Here is an 18942-nt window from a genome sequence, read left to right on the forward strand (position 1 = left end):
TTCTTCTGAGTAATTGGTTTATTTTTAAGAACACTGAACTGTGCAGTTATGTATGCCTTTATCATTCACTGGTAGAATGCTTTCAGTAAAACTTTTGGATTCTCTTAAGCAAGTCCATAAATAAGATACTGACAAATGTGAAGCACTTTTACCACCATTCTATTTTAACTACCTCCATAGTTTATGCTAAGAACTGCTCACAGCATTTTTCCTGTTGAAAAACTATATAGCCTTACCATCAGCCAAGAGTTTCAGTCAGGCATACCATTTAATTGGAGAAGGAAATGGCACCCCACTCCAGTACTCTTGCCTGGCGAATCCCATGGACAGAGGAGCCGGTAGGCTGCAGTCCATGGGGTCACTGAGGGTTGGACACGACTGAGTCACTTCACTTTCACTGTTTACTTTCATGCATTGGAGAAGGAAATGGCAACCCACTCCAGTGTTCTTGCCTGGAGAATCCCAGGGACAGAGGAGCCTGGTGGGCTGCCGTCTATGGGGTTGCACAGAGTTGGACACGACTGAAGCGACTTAGCAGCAGCAGCAGCAGTGTCACTACCATATGCATATTAATTTTTCTGATTTCTAGAGGATTTTTTTACTCTTACAATTGTTTTAACTTTCACTTTTAACATTTAGAATTTTAATATAAAGCAAAGGTAGTTTCCTTTTTTTTCTGTCTTGATCCTAGATTTTAAAGAACAAACAACACCCACTAGTTTTGAAAATAGTCTTTCTAATTTCAAATGAAACTCATCTTTCTTTCTGACCACTGTGATTGGTCTAGAAGAAAAAACAACAACAACAAAAATCTCCAAGAATTTTTAAGAATAATTTTATGATATACTGAGTAGATACAAAATAGTATTTATAAAATTTGTATAGGAAATTAAAACATCACACACAATCTCAATGTTTTATTGTCATGCACAGTGTGAGAGCATCGCTATGGTAGTTAAATTGAAATGGAATCATTGGTCATACGGCATGTGCCTTTTCATCTCAAGGAAAAATCATATTTTGCTTCATTTTGTTCCCAAAGGGGCTTTATCAATTTACACTCCACCCAACAGTATTTGTGTGCAATTTGCTCTGCATCTTTGCCAAATCTTATTTCTGGTAGAGCTTCCCCCCCCTTCACGCTTGAATCTGGTTTGTGTTTTGGTAGTTTATTTTTATTTTTGTTTGTATATTTCTTGTTGTTAATGAATTTATGCATCTTTTCTTGTGGTTATTAGCCATCTGGATATTATCTGTTTAGGGTTTATGCACCTCTTTTCCTGTTGAACTATTTGTATTTTTCTTCTTGATTTAGAACAGTTTATTATAACTTCTGGATACTAATCCTTTGTCAGTTTTAGGTATTTATAAAACTCTTCTCAGTTTTGTTGGTCAGCTTTACATTCTGTTTATTATATCTTTAGGTTAAAAATATTTATTTTAATATACTCAATATAAATTATTTAGTGTTGTTTGTGCTTGCTGTATATTTTAAAGAAATACACGTCCACTTTGGTGTCATAAAAAATTTTTTTAACCATGCATTTTTATAAAAGTTTTATGCTTTTTCCTTTCATATGTGTGTCTTTAATCCAACTAGAATTGATCTGTATGATGACAGTAGGATCAGTATTCACTTTCTATTGCTGTATAATGACTTACCATACAGCTAATTCCTTAAAACAATCTTCATTAACTATCTCAGAGTTTCTATATGTCAAAAGTGCAGATGTAGCACAGCTGAGTTATCTGCTCAGGGTCTCACTAGGTGATTTCAATGTTAGTTCAGCTATGCTATCATTTGAAGCTCAGTATCTTTTCCAAACTCACTGGTTGTTGGCAAAATTCATTTCCTGCAGACTGTGTGACCGAGGTTCAAGTTTTTTTGCTAGTTGTTGGTTAGGAACTGCTCTCAGCATGTCTCTTCACTTCATCAAGGCAGCGGGAGAATGTCTGCTACTGTTTCTTTTTTCCTTCAGAAATCACCTGAACAGGCTACACCCACTTGAGGTAATCTATCTCAGGATGAACTCAAAGTCGGTTGATTAGGGACATTTGTTATATATATACAAGCCCTTTAGCCAGATGGCATAATACTAATTTGGGAGTGATATCCCACTGTATTCACAGGTTCAGCCTACACTTAACAAAAGGAAAACTATACAGAGTTTGTACATCAAACAGTGAGAATCTTAGAGGCATCTTAGAATTCTGCAGTCTAATCTAACTTTTATCCTTTTGGAGAGCCAACTGGCCCAGCCTCATTCTTCTCCTTTTATTTCTCACTATTCCGCACTGCCAGACCTCTCATAAATCAAGTTTCCATAGTGTCTGGGTATTTTTCTGGATTCTCTATTCAACTGCATGGTGCAATTACTCTTTACTACACCATCGGAATTACTACAGCTTTATAATAATTCTTGATATCAGGTCAGAAAGTCACCTAAACTTATCCTTATTCTGAAGGGTCTTAGCTATTTTGGGGACTTTTATTTTCTATTAAATCTCAGATTTAACTAAAACTCCAAAATATTTTCCTTAGGATTTGGAAAGAATTGATACCTTTAACAATCTATGAATATTATATTTGAGTCATTTTAAATTTCTTTACAGGTTTTTAAAATATATTTCAATAAACCTATAAATGTTTCATAAATATTGTGAATATTTGTTAGATTTTCTCCTTTCCACTTTATATTTTGATGGTCTTGTGAAACATTATCTTTAAATTATATCTGTAAACTACTTTTTTATGAGTATAAAGAACTCCAATAAATCTTTGTATATTCTATTTTGTCTTATACCTTGCTAAGGACTCAAAAAGAATTCTAAAAATTTAACTATAGATTCTTTGGAATTATTTACATAGACAGTATTAGAGTGTATTAACAGCATGCTCTTGTTTCTTCCTTTATTTTGTGATATTTTATCTTGCTTTGTTTTAGCTAGCACCTTAGTAAATTGTTAAGTAGGAGTGGTGATAGCGGGAATCCTTGTGTTGTTGAATTAAAATCACAGACTTTCAATATTTTATCATCATTAATGATTTCTGGTGTTGTTTTTACAGACATACCTGATACTCGAGGGCCTAGAGGAGCTATCCCATGTTGAAGGTCAAGAAGGGTGGTGGTGAGGAGATACCCCTCGTCCAAGGTAAGGAGCAGTGGCTGTGCTTTGCTGGAGCAGCCGTGAAGAGATACCCCATGCCCAACATAAGAGAAACCCAAATAAGACGGTAGGTGTTGCAAGAGGGCATCAGAGGGCAGACACACTAAAACCATACTCACAGAAAACTAGTCAATCTAATCACACTAGACCACAGCCTTGTCTAACTCAATGAAACTAAGCCATGCCCATGGGGCAACCCAAGACGGGCGGGTCATGGTGGAGAGATCTGACAGAATGTGGTCCACTGGAGAAGGGAATGGCAAAGCACTTCAGTGTTCTTGCCTTGAGAACCCCATGAACAGGATGAAAAGGCAAAATGATAGGATACTGAAAGAGAAACTCCCCAGGTCAGTAGGTGCTCCATATGCTACTGGAGATCAGTGGAGAAATAACTCCAGAAGGGATGGAGCCAAAGCAAAAACAATACCCAGCTGTGGATGTGACTGGTGATAGAAGCAAGGTCCCATGCTGTAAAGAGCAATACTGCATAGGAACCTGGAATGTCAGGTCCATGAATCAAGGCAAATTTGAAGTGGCCAAACAGGAGATGGCAAAAGTGAATGTCGACATTCTAGGAATCAGCGAACTAAAATGGACTGGAATGGGTGAATTTAACTCAGATGACCATTATATCTACTACTGCGGGCAGGAATCCCTCAGAAGAAATGGAGTGGCCATCATGGTCAACAAAAGAGTCCAAAATGCAGTACTTGGATGCAATCTCAAAAACAACAGAATGATTTCTGTTCGTTTCCAAGGCAAACCATTCAATATCACAGTAATCCAAGTCTATGCCCCAACCAGTAACGCTGAAGAAGCTGAAGTTGAATGGTTCTATGAAGACCTACAAGACCTTTTAGTACTAACACCCCAAAAGAGATGTCCTTTTCATTCTAGGGGACTGGAATGCAAAAGTAGGAAGTCAAGAAACACCTGGAGTAACAGGCACATTTGGCCTTGGAATACGGAATGAAGCAGGGCAAAGACTAATAGAGTTTGGCCAAGAAAATGCACTGGTCATAACAAACACCCTCTTTCAACAACACAAGAGAAGACTCTACACATAGACATCACCAGATGGTCAACACTGAAATCAAATTGATTATATGCTTTGCAGCCAAAGATGGAGAAGCTCTATACAGTCAGCAAAAACAAGACCAGGAGCTGACTGTGGCTCAGACCATGAACTCCTTATTGCCAAATTCAGACTTAACTTGAAGAAAGTAGGGAAAACCACTAGACCATTCAGGTATGACCTAAATCAAATCCCTTATGATTATACAGTGGAAGTGAGAAATAGATTTAAGGGCCCAGATCTGATAGACAGAGTGCCTGATGAACTATGGAATGAGGTTCGTGACATTGTACAGGAGACAGGGATCAAGACCATTCCCATAGAAAAGAGATGCAAAAGAGCAAAATGGCTGTCTGGGGAGGCCTTACAAATAGCTGTGAAAAGAAGAGAAGCAAAAAGCAAAGGAGAAAAGGAAAGATATAAACATCTGAATGCAGAGTTCCAAAGAATAGCAAGAAGAGATAAGAAAGCCTTCTTCAGCAATCAATGCAAAGAAATAGAGGAAAACAACAGAATGGGAAACACTAGGGATCTCTTCAAGAAAATCAGAGATACCAAAGGAAAATTTCATGCAAAGATGAGCTCGATAAAGGACAGAAATGGTATGGACCTAACAGAAGCAGAAGATATTAAGAACAGGGGGCAAAAATACACAGAAGAACTGTACAAAAAAGATCTTCACGACCCAGATAATCACAATGGTGTGATCACTCACCTAGAGCCAGATATCCTGGAATGTGAAGTCAAGTGGGCCTTAGAAAGCATCACTACGAACAACGCTAGTGGAGGTGATGGAATTCAAGTTGAGCTATTCCAAATCCTGAAAGATGATGCTGTGAAAGTGCTGCACTCAATATGCCAGCAAATTTGGAGAACTCAGCAGTGGCCACAGGACTGAAAAAGGTCAGTTTTCATTCCAATCCCAAAGAAAGGCAATGCCAAAGAATGCTCAAACTACCGCACAATTGCACTCATCTCACACGCTAGTAAAGTCATGCTCAAAATTCTCCAAGCCAGGCTTCAGCAATATGTGAACCGTGAACTTCCTGATGTTCAAGCTGGTTTTAGAAAAGGCAGAGGAACCAGAGATCAAATTGCCAACATCTGCTGGATCATCGAAAAAGCAAGAGAGTTCCAGAAAAATATCTATTTCTGCTTTATTGACTATGCCAAAGCCTTTGACTGTGTGGATCACAAGAAACTGTGGAAAATTCTGAAAGACATGGGAATACCAGACCACCTGATCTGCCTCTTGAGAAATTTGTATGCAGGTCAGGAAGCAACAGTTAGAACTGGACATGGAACAACAGACTGGTTCCAAATAGGAAAAGGAGTATGGCAAGGCTGTATATTGTCACCCTGCTTATTTAACTTATATGCAAAGTACATCATGAGAAATGCTGGGCTGGAAGAAACACAAGCTGGAATCAAGATTGCCAGGAGAAATATCAATAACCTCAGATATGCAGATGACACCACCCTTACGGCAGAAAGTGAAGAGGAACTCAAAAGCCTCTTGATGAAGGTGAAAGTGGAGAGTGAAAAAGTTGGCTTAAAGCTCAACATTCAGAAAACGAAGATCATGGCATCCGGTCCCATCACTTCATGGGAAATAGATGCTGAAACAGTGGAAACAGTGTCAGACTTTATTTTTGGGGGCTCCAAAATCACTGCAGATGGTGACTGCAGCCATGAAATTAAAAGACACTTACTCCTTGGAAGGAAAGTTATGACCAACCTAGATAGCATATTCAAAAGCAGAGACATTACTTTGCTAAGAAAGGTTCGTCTAGTCAAGGCTATGGTTTTTCCTGTGGTCATGTATGGATGTGAGAGTTGGACTGTGAAGAAGGCTGAGGGCCGAAGAATTGATGCTTTTGAACTGTGTGTTGGAGAAGACTCTTGAGAGTCCCTTGGACTGCAAGGAGATCCAACCAGTCCATTCTGAAAGAGATCAGCCCTGGGATTTCTTTGGAAGGAATGATGCTAAAGCTGAAACTCCAGTACTCTGGCCACCTCATGCGAAGAGTTGACTCATTAGAAAAGACTCTGATGCTGGGAGGGATTGGGGGCAAGAGGAGAAGGGGACGACAGAGGATGAGATGGCTGGATGGCATCACTGACTCGATGGACATGAGTCTGAGTGAACTCCGGGAGTTTGTGATGAACAGGGAGGCCTGGCGTGCTGTGATTCATGGGGTTGCAAAGAGTCGGACACAACTGAGCGACTGGTCAGATCTGATTTGATCCTTAACTTAGTACATGCTCAGTCATGTCCAGCTCTTTGTGACCCCATGGACTACAGCCTACCAGGCTCCTCTCCGTGGGATTTTCCAGATAAGAATACTGGAGTGGGTTGCCATTTCACCCTCCAGGGGATCTTCCTGACCCAGGAATCAAACCCAGGTCTGTTATGTTTCCCACATGGGCAGGTGGATTCTTTACTACTGAGCCACCTGGATGTCAGAAGAGAGACTTGTTGCTGGAGAAAGTATCTTTCTCAGATTATCCCCAACTCCTAAGGAATCAAAGAAGGCTACATTTCCCAGACTCTTTTGTGAATAGATTCCCAAATAACTTTCACCATGAGAGGCACTGAAGGATGAAAGAAAAATAAATTTTGATAGCTAAGAACATGGGATTTTTTTATTTTTTTATTTTTTTATCTTTTTTTGAAAACTGACACACAGGTATATTTTGATGATGCAGGTATCAAGGTAGTTTGGCAAACGTTATGAAGGGAGACTGATTTGTGACTACAACTGTGTCTTAGGAATGCAGCTTTGTACCTTAGTTTCTTTTTTTTTTTTTTACAATTTTTTTTAAATTAATTTTATTTTATTTTTAAACTTTACATAATTGTATTAGTTTTGCCAAATATCAAAATGAATCCACCACAGGTATACATGTAAAACAAGATTTTGGGTATTCTCTTGTGAAGTAATCATTTCATTGCTGATGTAAGCTTGGATTATTGATAACAATTTTTCTATCATTTCAACACAATCAGATTGTTTTTATAAATGTCCATGCTGATGTTTGCTACCCAGGTTTCAAAGTGTTGTGTAAGCTTCTAATCAGTTCAGTTCAGTTGCTCAGTCGTGTCCAACTCTTTGCGACCCCATGAATCGCAGCACGCCAGGCCTCCCTGTCCATCACCAACTCCCGGAGTTCACTCAGACTCACGTCCATCACGTCAGTGATGCCATCCAGCCATCTCATCCTCTGTCATCCCCTTCTCCTCCTGCCCCCAATCCCTCCCAGCATCAGAGTCTTTTCCAATGAGTCAACTCTTCCCATGAGGTGGTCAAAGTACTGGAGTTTCAGCTTTAGCATCATTCCTTCCAAAGAAATCCCAGGGCTGATCTCCTTCAGAATGGACTGGTTGGATCTCCTTGCAGTCCAAGGGACTCTCAAGAGTCTTCTCCAACACCACAGTTCAAAAGCATCAATTCTTTGGTGCTCAGCTTTCTTCACAGTCCAACTCTCACATCCATACATGACCATTCTTTGTTGGCAAAGTAATGTCTCTGCTTTTGAATATGCTATCTAGGTTGGTCATAACTTTTCTTCCAAGGAGTAAGCGTCTTTTAATTTCATGGCTGCAGTCACCATCTGTAGTGATTTTGGAACCCCCCAAAATAAAGTCTGACACTGTTTCCACTGTTTCCCCATCTATTTCCCATGAAGTAATGGGACCAGATGCCATAATCTTCATTTTCTGAATGTTCAGTTTTAAGCCAACTTCTTCACTCTCCTCTTTCACCTTCATCAAGAGCTGTTTTAGTTCCTCTTCGCTTTCTGCCATAAGGGTGGTGTCATCTACATATCTGAGGTTATTGATATTTCTCCCGGCAATCTTGATTGCAGCTTGTGCTTCCTCCAGCCCAGCATTTCTCATGATGTACTCTGCATATAAGTTAAATAAGCAGGGTGACAATATTCAGCCTTGCCATACTCCTTTTCCTATTTGGAACCAGTCTGTTGTTCCATGTCCAGTTCTAACTGGTGCTTCCTGACCTGCATACAAATTTCTCAAGAGGTAGGTCAGGTGGTCTGGTATTCCCATCTCTTTCAGAATTTTCCACAGTTGATTGTGATCCACACAAAGGCTTTGGCATAGTCAATGAAGCAGAAATAGATGTTTTTTCTGGAACTCTCTTGCTTTTTCCATGATCCAGCGGATGTTGGCAATTTGGTCTCTGGTTCCTCTGCCTTTTCTAAAACCAGCTTGAACATCTGGAAGTTCATGGTTCACGTATTGCTGAAGCCTGGCTTGGAGAATTTTGAGCATGACTTTACTAGCGTGAGATGAGTACAATTGTGCAGTAGTTTGAGCATTCTTTGGCATTGCCTTTCTTTGGGATTGGAATGAAAACTGACCTTTTCCAGTCCTGTGGCCACTGCTGAGTTTTCCAAATTTGCTGGCATATTGAGTGCAGCACTTTCACAGCATCATCTTTCAGGATTTGGAATAGCTCAACTGGAATTCCATCACCTCCACTAGCGTTGTTCATAGTGATGCTTTCTAAGGCCCACTTGACTTCACATTCCAGGATATCTGGCTCTAGGTGAGTGATCACACCATCATGATTATCTGGGTCATGAAGATCTTTTTTGTACAGTTCTTCTGTGTATTTTTGCCCCCTGTTCTTAATATCTTCTGCTTCTGTTAGGTCCATACCATTTCTGTCCTTTATGGAACCCATCTTTGCATGAAATGTTCCTTTGGTATCTCTAATTTTCTTAAAGAGATCTCTAGTCTTTCCCATTCTGTTGTTTTCCTCTATTTCTTTGCAATGATCACTGAAGAAGGCTTTCTTATCTCTTTTTGCTATTCTTTGGAACTCTGCATTCAGATGCTTATATCTTTTCTTTTCTCCTTTGCTTTTCTAATAGTCTGTACTAAGTGTCATTTCAATTTAAATACCTAGAGTGACTTCAGTTTCCAAATGAATCCTTACCAAATCAACATTCATTACCTTCAGTGATTCTAAAAAAGAACCTCAGATAGGAGAATCTGGAATTGGTTTTCTAATCTAGTTAGATTTGAAAGCAGTAATGATCTCATTATTAGTATATGTAAAGATATGTAAAGTATATGTAAAGATACTAGTATGTGGTGGCAAAAAAAAAAAAAAAATGGGCTTACAAATTTCCATCCTTACTGTGTGAATGTGGTCATAAAAACAGGACTTAAATGACCATATCACAGTGGCACCAAAACATAATTGTGGAAATGTGGATAAAGACTATGAACACAGGATGGCTAAGTCATATTGTAAAGAAGAGCTAGGAAACTACATACAGATTGTGGATTTTCAGATTAAGGCATAACCAACAACCAGAGAGCTCCTATGATTGCCCTCAAATAATATTTTCCACATAGGATTAGACCAGCTTTACTAAAAATCAGAAGAAGAAAAAAAAAAAAAAAACTGATCCTCTGGGTCACTGAATTGCAATGTAGGGTGAATTCACAGCTTTATCAGATGTCTATCCTTAATGTAAAGACATTGATTAGAGAAGAATAGTTCCCTGAGAACTCAAATAGTGATACTTGTTTATCTTCTTAATAATGCAGCCACCTTGCTGTCCAAGATTCCACCGAGCCTATCTTGCCATAATAAGCCTACTTTCTGCCACTGCCTTCACTTTCTGAAGACCCTATACTGATCCCACTTGAGTGAGGTGGCTTGTAAGCTGATTCCTCTCAGGATCCATCCAAGCCACTTACTCTCAATACTTATAGATTGATAATTAGCAACCCAAGAAGACAAATTAAAGTCTATCCCAGCAGAAGGTACATGAACACCAGACAAATTGCAAACTTCTTCCAATATATTGGCAGAAACGTTTGAAGTATGTGAAATGATGGACTCAAGGATATTAGATCAAGGAAGAAGAACTTAATTTTGGATTTGTCCAAATTTACTAGTGTTGAGTATACTTTCTAGAGATTCTCAATTTAACGTATGAGCTTGGGCACAGAACGGTACTCATAGTGTGCTTGGTTGCTTAATAAAATACCAGCAACACAGGAAAGTAATCTGAGATACCAGACCTTCTTTGGTATGATGTAGGAGACTTCTAATGGCTCAGAAATGCATTGGTATTGGGAGAGTGCATAAGTAAGTTTCTGCCAGCAATTTCTAGGCAATTTCCTCAGAAGCCACTCTGCTTATAAGATGCAGGAAGCAGAAAACATAGATATGTGAGGTCTTGTGATTCTGACCCTTCTGGTATTCCTGAAAGTCACTTTCTAATCTTTGTTCTGGCTTACAAAGATTTGATAAGCCTCCACTTCCCTAACATAAACTTCTTCCCATACCAATTGTCTAGGGTAGCTTCTGCGTTCTTTACCTAATTTGGATGACTTCCTTCCAAGATTCATCCTCATTTTAGACCACAGACATCACAGTCCTATCAGATGGTTAGCATTCAGATATTTGCGTATCTGGTCATGCTTCCTGCCTGAGTAAAAGACAGTTTCAGTAGTATTGGAAAATGATTTCAACACTACTAACCACAGAATTTCTTTAAGGCATTAAAATCTCTGGATCCAGACATCCATGCACACAGCTGCACCCCTGCCCTTACTCATTTGGTTATATGAGCCCATGCACTCTCATTTCTCCCTGAATTATTTTGAGTCAGGTTACTATCACTTGCAAACAAAAGCTCCAGTGAAAGCAAACAGACGTACACCTAGACACATGAGCAAGACTTCTGGCAAGAAGCTGAGTAGTTCAATACGCATAGGAGTAAGGCTGAAAATAAATGAATTTTTATCACATTCTATAAATAGTTGGTACTTACCCATTGCTCTATAAGCTGTCAAAAATGAGAAATATCACTATTAGAAAAAATATTCTCATGATATAAAAGGTAGAAAAATTCCATAAGACATCATGATGTTGATGACTCGTCAGTATGGAAATCTCAGAATTTTTATGGGTTTCTGCTAAGGACATGCATACACAGAACTGTTATATTACAAATGTATTTATAAATTTACATAAATTAGTATATTTTCACAGCATATATATATATAAATGTTTATATTAATATCATTTATATATAAACATTATATTTACAAATACCATTATATTTGCTCATATTTATAAATTCTATTATATATTATGCTTTTAGTCAATCCCTGAGCCATACTTCAGAGATCAACTATCAGGTTCAATAATTGATATATTATTGTAAATGTGTTAAATGGACTGATCATAAAATACACATATTTGACAAATCATTTGATGTTACAAAATTTTCTGGGAGATTAACAAGAAAAAATTCATACATGATAGACTATTCTGATTTTTTCAGGCATGAGCCCATACACTTTAGTACTAATGCAAAGTCATTGTTTCAGCTATAATGTCTTGTTATCAAAGGTAGGTCTAGAAGTAATAAAGTTACAAAGCTTTGTTATGCCAAGTGATTCTTATTTTACACTACCCAGTCGCCTTTAAGATCTGTATTCATTATCCAAAGGAGAAAGCAAATCACATCAGCATTCCTAATGACTGAAAGTGTGCTTTTAATAGAACTTTAAGGAGAAAGAAGCAGCAGCCATTTGCTCTGTATTTTTTCCTTTATTAAATGAAACAAACTTGCCAGTGCAAGTTTGAAATAAGTGAAACAAACTTGCCGGTACAGAATCTGATCTTATTTTGAAACTTACTAATCTTTTAGGAACATATATATTTATATAATTTATAATTAATTATGCATTATATGGACAAGAGCTATCTCTGCCCAGTTTATTACCTTTGAACTTCAATTTCCTGCCCAGGGGATAATAAGCAGAGACTGAATTTCAATAGTGAAATTCAAATCTATACTCAAATATTAAAGTTGAAAGCAATTAATTCAGAGTGTTTAACAGTCTCTTTAATTTTGAATCAGTCTGTGCTACTAAAAGTAGATCACCTTATCTAGATGCCACAGAAGACCAAATTAGTCTTTCAGGCCATTAATGCATTCTCTTTAAAATTACAGCCACATCTATTCAATGTTCTTCCAGTGACCTGAAAAGTAAATATACTTCCAAATGACTTAATTTACATTCCATAAATTTGGCAAATTTGTTATCTCTTTACTGCATTATAAAAGGTCCCCTTTTACTCAGCTCTTAGCTATCTTGCCCTCTTTATCAGGATCACTCTCATCAAATTTTATGCTTTATGTTCCTGGAATAAGGCTTACAGTTGCTTGAATAAAACTTGCTGCTTTGACTTTTTCTTGCTCTTTTCTCATTACCCAATCAAATATTTGTCAGCTATTTACTCCCTCTTCGGTGGTATATTGTTATGCATGCATTCACACCACACACACACACACACACACAAAATACAGTAAATCTTCAACAGATATTGAATATATGTGATAAAAGGGATAATTAAATGACTATATGTGTGAGATGGATTTTCATTTATATATATATACACATATATGATCTTCCATTAAATACACACTATGTGCAAATATATATGGAGAAGGCAATGGCATCCCACTCCAGTACTCTTGCCTGGAAAATCCCATGGATGGAGGAACCGGGTAGGCTGCAGTCCATGGGGTCGCTGAGGGTCGGACACGACTGAGCGACTTCCCTTTCACTTTTCCCTTTCATGCATTGGAGAAGGAAATGGCAACCCACTCCAGTGTTCTTGCCTGGAGAGTCCCAGGGATGGGGGAGCCTGGTGGGCTGCTGTCTCTGGGGTCGCACAGAGTCAGACACGACTGAAGTAGCTTAGCAGCAGCAGCAAATATATATATTAGGTACATGGGTAATATAAAAATGAGTAAGAAAATATGACACTACCCTTGAAAGAGCTGGAAACTCAAACTGGTACAGTTTTTAAATAACTATAACATGAGACAATAAGAAGTAACTTCCACAAAGCAGGTACATATTGTGTCCATAGATATATAACAGAAGGAACAATTAATTCAACTGAGGAAATAGGAGCAATATCATGAGTGAAACATTTAATCTAAATCACAAAGGAATAAAACTTTAATGGGTATATAAAGAAAGAAAGGGCACTGGATAGCTTTTCTGTTTGCTTTGTTCTGCATTGCAACCATAAATTCAGAGGCATGTAAGAACATAGGATGGTGTGAGAAGGCTTTCCTGGCTGGAATTCAAATGCACAAAAAAGATGGATGTATTAGTTAGCACAATTGTTTCCAAGACATAAAAACAAATTGGAGCTAGTTTACAAAATAAAATTGGGATAGGACTAGGATAAATTTATCCTAAGAAAATAGAACTACCTCACAATTCAATGGATCTGCCATGTGAAAGAGAGATTATAACCAGGATGTGGAAACCCATCACAATGCTTTTTAAATCTCTCACTTTTTCTTCTCTTTAGATATCTGATTATTCTATTTTTCTCCCTTCTTCCTCAACATTATGGAAGATCTAATATGATTATACCATAATTCCCAAGTTTCCTGTTACAGTTCTTGCCATCAGTAGAAAAAAAAGGCATTGCACTGCTATCCAGGACTAATATTCTGGAAGATTCTGATAACCCTCCCATCATGGGTCACTTGTCCACTGGTCTTATATATGAAATGAAGTACATACACAGTCACCCCTCATCCTCAGGATGCAGCCTATTATTTTATACATATTAATACCTGGCAATAGAGATGTCTACTGAGGTTCAGGAGCTACTACAAATTCATCAATTAAATAACTGGGTCACCGGTACTATCAGGATATTGACATAGTCTGATAATCAGACTTGGGGGACTATTTTTAACCATCATATTATATGTTACTGCTTCACACACTTGGCCATTGCTTATCTGAGCAACAACTGTTTAAAAACTGATTGCTGGTATAGCTAGAGCAAGTTCATACCCCTACTATTTATTTATTTATATATATATATATATATATATATTTAAAATTGCAATTGTTAGCCATGTCATGTCCACTAGTAAGAGTCACAGAAGTTATACAGTGTAGTTTAAGGTGGTAGTTTTCACTGTTTCTTCCAGGATGCACATTATAAAAAAATTTAATGAAATAAACAGCAAATTCAGACTTTCCAGCCTATTACAGAAAAAAAATCAATTTATTCCACAGAGTAGTTAATGAGATGTTTCACTATATAAAGAGGTTTACATAGTATATAAAAATAATTTTTATTTCAGAAATAGGGCTAGAGACTCTATATATTAATTACTACTCCGGGTGGTTAAGAGTAGAAAAGAAATTCCAGCACCCATGTGGAATTACAAAATACATCTTCTCTTTATAGACACCTAGGCTTAGTTAGATTTCCATATGCTCAAGAATGAAAAACAGAATAAATGCGGGGCCCCAAAAACTTCTGCATTATAAAAGACAAACAACAAAGGATACAAGAGGGTATAGAAAGACAAACTTTTCAAGCAAAATATTACAGCAAACATAAGAAAAAGAGGTTCAAAACATTTTTTATAGCTTTAATAAAACAGGAAAAAATATAGATCCTGCTTGAAATTATATATGCCTACACATTTCCATTTATATCTGTTTGCATTTAAAGAGGTGTGATGCATCTTTCTGCCTCTTTATAGTTGGCATTTTCTTTATGAGTAAAAAGCCAGATTTGCCAAGAAGAAAGTACGGTGGGAGGAATATTCTCCATTCAGGTCTCACTTAGATAAATTCTGCCTCCTCTCACCTATGGCATTGACTGTCTCTACTAGCTTTGGGTTTTAGTATTATTTACTAAAGTTTCACTTCAGCTTTTATAATTGATTGAGTAATTGAAAAATTGTAATCTAGACATTAAGAATTCATGGGTATGCTGTATTTTATGATTTCAAAGTTGATAAAAACCTAGATGATGTCAAGGACCAAGTTGTAAAGATGGGCATAGGAGGCAGAATTCAGTGGAGGTGGAGCTCATGCATGCCAAAAAAAGTCAAAGATATGAAGCATAAATGCCAGAAGAATCAGCTTCATAGATCCTGAAGCCCCAGAAACCATTTTACATTCATTGGCACGAGCCATTGATAAATAGTAGATAACTACTAGATACCATTGCAAGAAGGTACAGTTATAATCAGATGACATGGCTGCAAAGAAAGACATTTTACATGTGAATGAATATGTAATGAGCTCTAATAAGAGAAGCTGAGAATACGCATTTTCAGAGTGATAATGACATCTAACATGGGAAAATGAGCACCATTCACTTAAGGGAGCTTCTTCAAAGAAAAGGCTTTCCTTATAGAAGTGTTCAGTTAAGACAACAACTTAGTTGCTTTGATGAAAAAATCATCTGTACTGATGCTGGACAGAGCCTCAAAAAGACTGGACAGAAGAGTTTGACATGGTGAATATATTTCTTAATAATTAATGAATACCAAACTCTACATCAAAAAACCAGAATATGGCAAATTACACTGAGTTCGAAGCATTGGTTTCAACGGTAAACCCTAAGGGCAAAGCACCTGTGCTCATGAAGGTTAGTATAAGCCACACATATACCAAAAATTCTGCTTGCTTAGAGAGCATAAAATAAGATGCATTTGTTATCTGTAATATCTCCTTATGATACCATTTTGAAAGGACTGTTAATCTCAGTGATATCTACATCCTTAGTAACTTCTTCCCCCGCCAAAATTGGACCTAAAAATTGTTTAAATCGGTTTAGCTAGGACAATACACATAAACACCAGGTAAACACCAACAGTATTAAAGAATCATCAATAATAGATATTAAAAGTCTAAATTCATGACCTCTTGGTGAATGCCAATTTTTTCTTTAAAAAAGTGCTTCAATAAGCAATTGCAAAAAGGAATATGCACTCACATTTCTGAATTATACTTTCCCTATTACCACCCTATAGGCACTATCTCCCAAAGGATGGTAAAATAATTATGCTCTCCTTAGAGGTGCTACAGTCCAAGGCATTATGTTGAAAACTGCACATGGTAAATAGCGGAAAAGTCTCTCATGACCAGCAGTGGGAATATGAGCAGTTCACTTCACCTGTTTTGCAGGTCAGATGTGAAACTTTGTATCATCCTTGTATACACACCTCTGGAAAAGGCTATAAGTTTTTGTTTTTAATATACTGGGTGTTTAGGAAAAGAGTACTGTAGTTGACATATAAGAAAACCTGGAATTTTGGCAGTGGTTTTTCCTCAATAGTTACTGGCTATTTTACCACCATGAAAAACCACCTTTAATCTCTTAGGCTGAATGAAGTAAGCATTACCAAAATCAGCTATCCACAGATAATTTCTTTATCATCCCATTCTCTTCCCTTTTATTTTTCACTACCACTTGTTTGTCAGAAATTTATGTAGTTGCTTGTTTTGTGCCAGTCTCAGCCTATCAATAACCAATGATATGGCTGGAAATGGACCTAGTGGTTCTTACGATTGCAAGATACCTTCAGCAATAACCATCAGGAAACTTAGGAAATGGTTTATTATATACATGTTCTAAAGATTATATGGTACACCATAATCCACACAGCAGGCTGGCTAGGGGAAAGTACGAGCGTGGTTTTGGGGTTGTGCTTTTATCAGGATTAAAAGTGGAGGCCTAAGATTTCTGGAGCTCACTCTTTATTGGTGAATTTAAAACTTATGAGTGGGCAATTAAAAGCCCAGGAACAGAAAAAAACAAAAACAACAAAAACCAAGCTGCCCAGATAGTCAAAATAATCAGTTACTAAAATCACCCAAGATTTAAAACAAAGCAGCCTGGGGTAGGAGATCTGGCTCTTTCACGTGGCTGGTGCTCTGTTTATTGTAGATAATCATCACTGACGTGCATATTTGGCAAGCAAAGCTTAAACCAGGCATTTTCATTAAGAAAATAAAAAAGAAAAGGCCACCAGGTTTTATACGACATTGCTACACAAAGAATTTCTCTTTCTTTTTTCATTTAGATGAGCATTTGTTGAAGACAAACATGATTAGGAAAGGATGGGATGGCAAATGGGGACAGGAGAAAGAACCTGAGCCCAGACCTGGGTGTGAAGATGTGCTCACCAACCATGTCATATGTGTCAGGACTACAGGTAGACAAGTCTGACTATAGGGGAATAGTATAGTTTGTTTTCTTGAAAAAAAAAATTAGTACTGAGTGTGAGAGTAGTGTTTCCTATGCCCGAATTATCTCAGTGAGCTCATTGACATTTTTTGGTTAATGTTTCTTATTATTAACCAACGCATTCATTAATAATTTCTTGATACTTTTATGTTACAGGGAAATGTAAGTTCCAGAGGGTGGAAACTAATGCTTAGCACTTTCATTTGCAAAATATTCAGTATAAATTCTGCACACCAAACAGAATATGTCTAGATTTGAACGACTGCAGAGCTTACTTGCAACACTGGCAATGCCCATTTATGGAAAATAAGAATCCTAACAACTTGTGTGTAATTGTTCTTGTCAGCAGCACCTATAACTTGAATGTAAGTTTTGAAGGACTGCATTTATTATGTCAGAGGAAAATTAGCAGCTGCTCAAACGGGGATGGTAGAATTTTAATATAACATCTGCAAAACAGCTTTACATATCTAGAATCAGCTTTTTCTCATGCCAGAGAGTTTTCAGAGAGTTTCATTGATAAACTTCTCACTCCATATGTCTCATGCAGTATTTCATACTCTCTATAGTAACAGCTATTTTAACTGGTATGGCTAGACTCAAAAACCTTTATGTCACTGACGTTTATCCATCTCCTTTACATCCCCTTCAAATTAACCTCCAACATAAGTGCCGTGTTTCTCTAACTGATAGCAATGTTCTACATTTCCACATTAGCAACTTATCAATATAGGCCTTCCCTGCTGACTCAGATGGTAAAGAATATGCCTGCGATGCAGGATATGCAGGTTCCATTACTGGGTCAGGAAGATATCCTAAAGAAGGGAATGGCTATCCACTTCAGTCTTCTTGCCTGGGAAACCCCATGGACAGAGGAGCCTGGAGGGCTACACACCATGGGGTTACAAAGATTCAGACACAAATGAACAACTAACACTTTCACTTTCAGATGTTTTAATAGGATATGTCTAGTTTTATAGTCTTTAATTTAATATATTTTAAAATATTATTTTTTTACATTACACTCTTTTCTCAGTGACTCTGTCTTGGAATTTGAAGAAAATGATAGCCCAGTAATAGAAAGTATACAAACTCTGTGACAATAAAACAAAATAAATTGAGATGAGAAAACTTAATAAGGAAACTGGTCTGAACATGAATAAAGGAGAGTATTATCCACATTCCTCAAGGAAATACAATTTCTTTCTTATCTCCAAAGCAAAGATGGTCATACTGAGATGCCAACAAAGGATACAAGCCCCAGACTGATACAACTGAGACAAATTTATATCCATTTTGTAGCAAATTGTAAAGAAATTTTTTAAAATAAATGAATGGAAATAGAGGATAGATGAGACACCTGTCCAAGAAAGAGACCACAGATTTTATTTACCTCATGTTTTCAGCTTTGAGGGAAAGTATTGCCGTATCTGACTGAAATCACCCAGGAATGTAGGGCTGAAGTCTGGCAGACAGTAGTCACAAAGTGGGCTGATGTAGTGAAGATATAAGTTGGTGACCCCATTTGAGATGGTGAAAAACTGCATGGACAAATGGGAACAGGCAGAGTTTCCAATAAAATACCTGAAGGCAAAAAATGGGAAAGTAAAG

The 18942-nt window shown here is 37.4% G+C and overlaps 1 long non-coding RNA gene across 3 annotated transcripts in view; it reads right to left on the bottom strand.

Moving 5' to 3' along the window:
* The window catches only part of LOC147365747 (uncharacterized), a 298664-nt gene that overhangs the window by 14039 nt on the left and 265683 nt on the right, over positions 1 to 18942 (bottom strand). For 2 of the 3 annotated variants that reach the window (XR_015132702.1, XR_015132705.1), the window contains one exon: positions 18269 to 18915. This is a non-coding gene — a long non-coding RNA (uncharacterized LOC147365747). Of the gene's footprint in view, positions 1 to 18268; positions 18916 to 18942 lie in introns of those variants that run through there. The other variant, XR_015132704.1, reaches the window with a different exon arrangement.

This window comes from Bos grunniens, chromosome 9 (genome assembly GCF_055505025.1).
Source record: "Bos grunniens cultivar Pamir isolate PY7600 chromosome 9, Bosgru_T2T1.0, whole genome shotgun sequence".
Classification (NCBI taxonomy): Eukaryota; Metazoa; Chordata; class Mammalia; order Artiodactyla; family Bovidae; genus Bos; species Bos grunniens.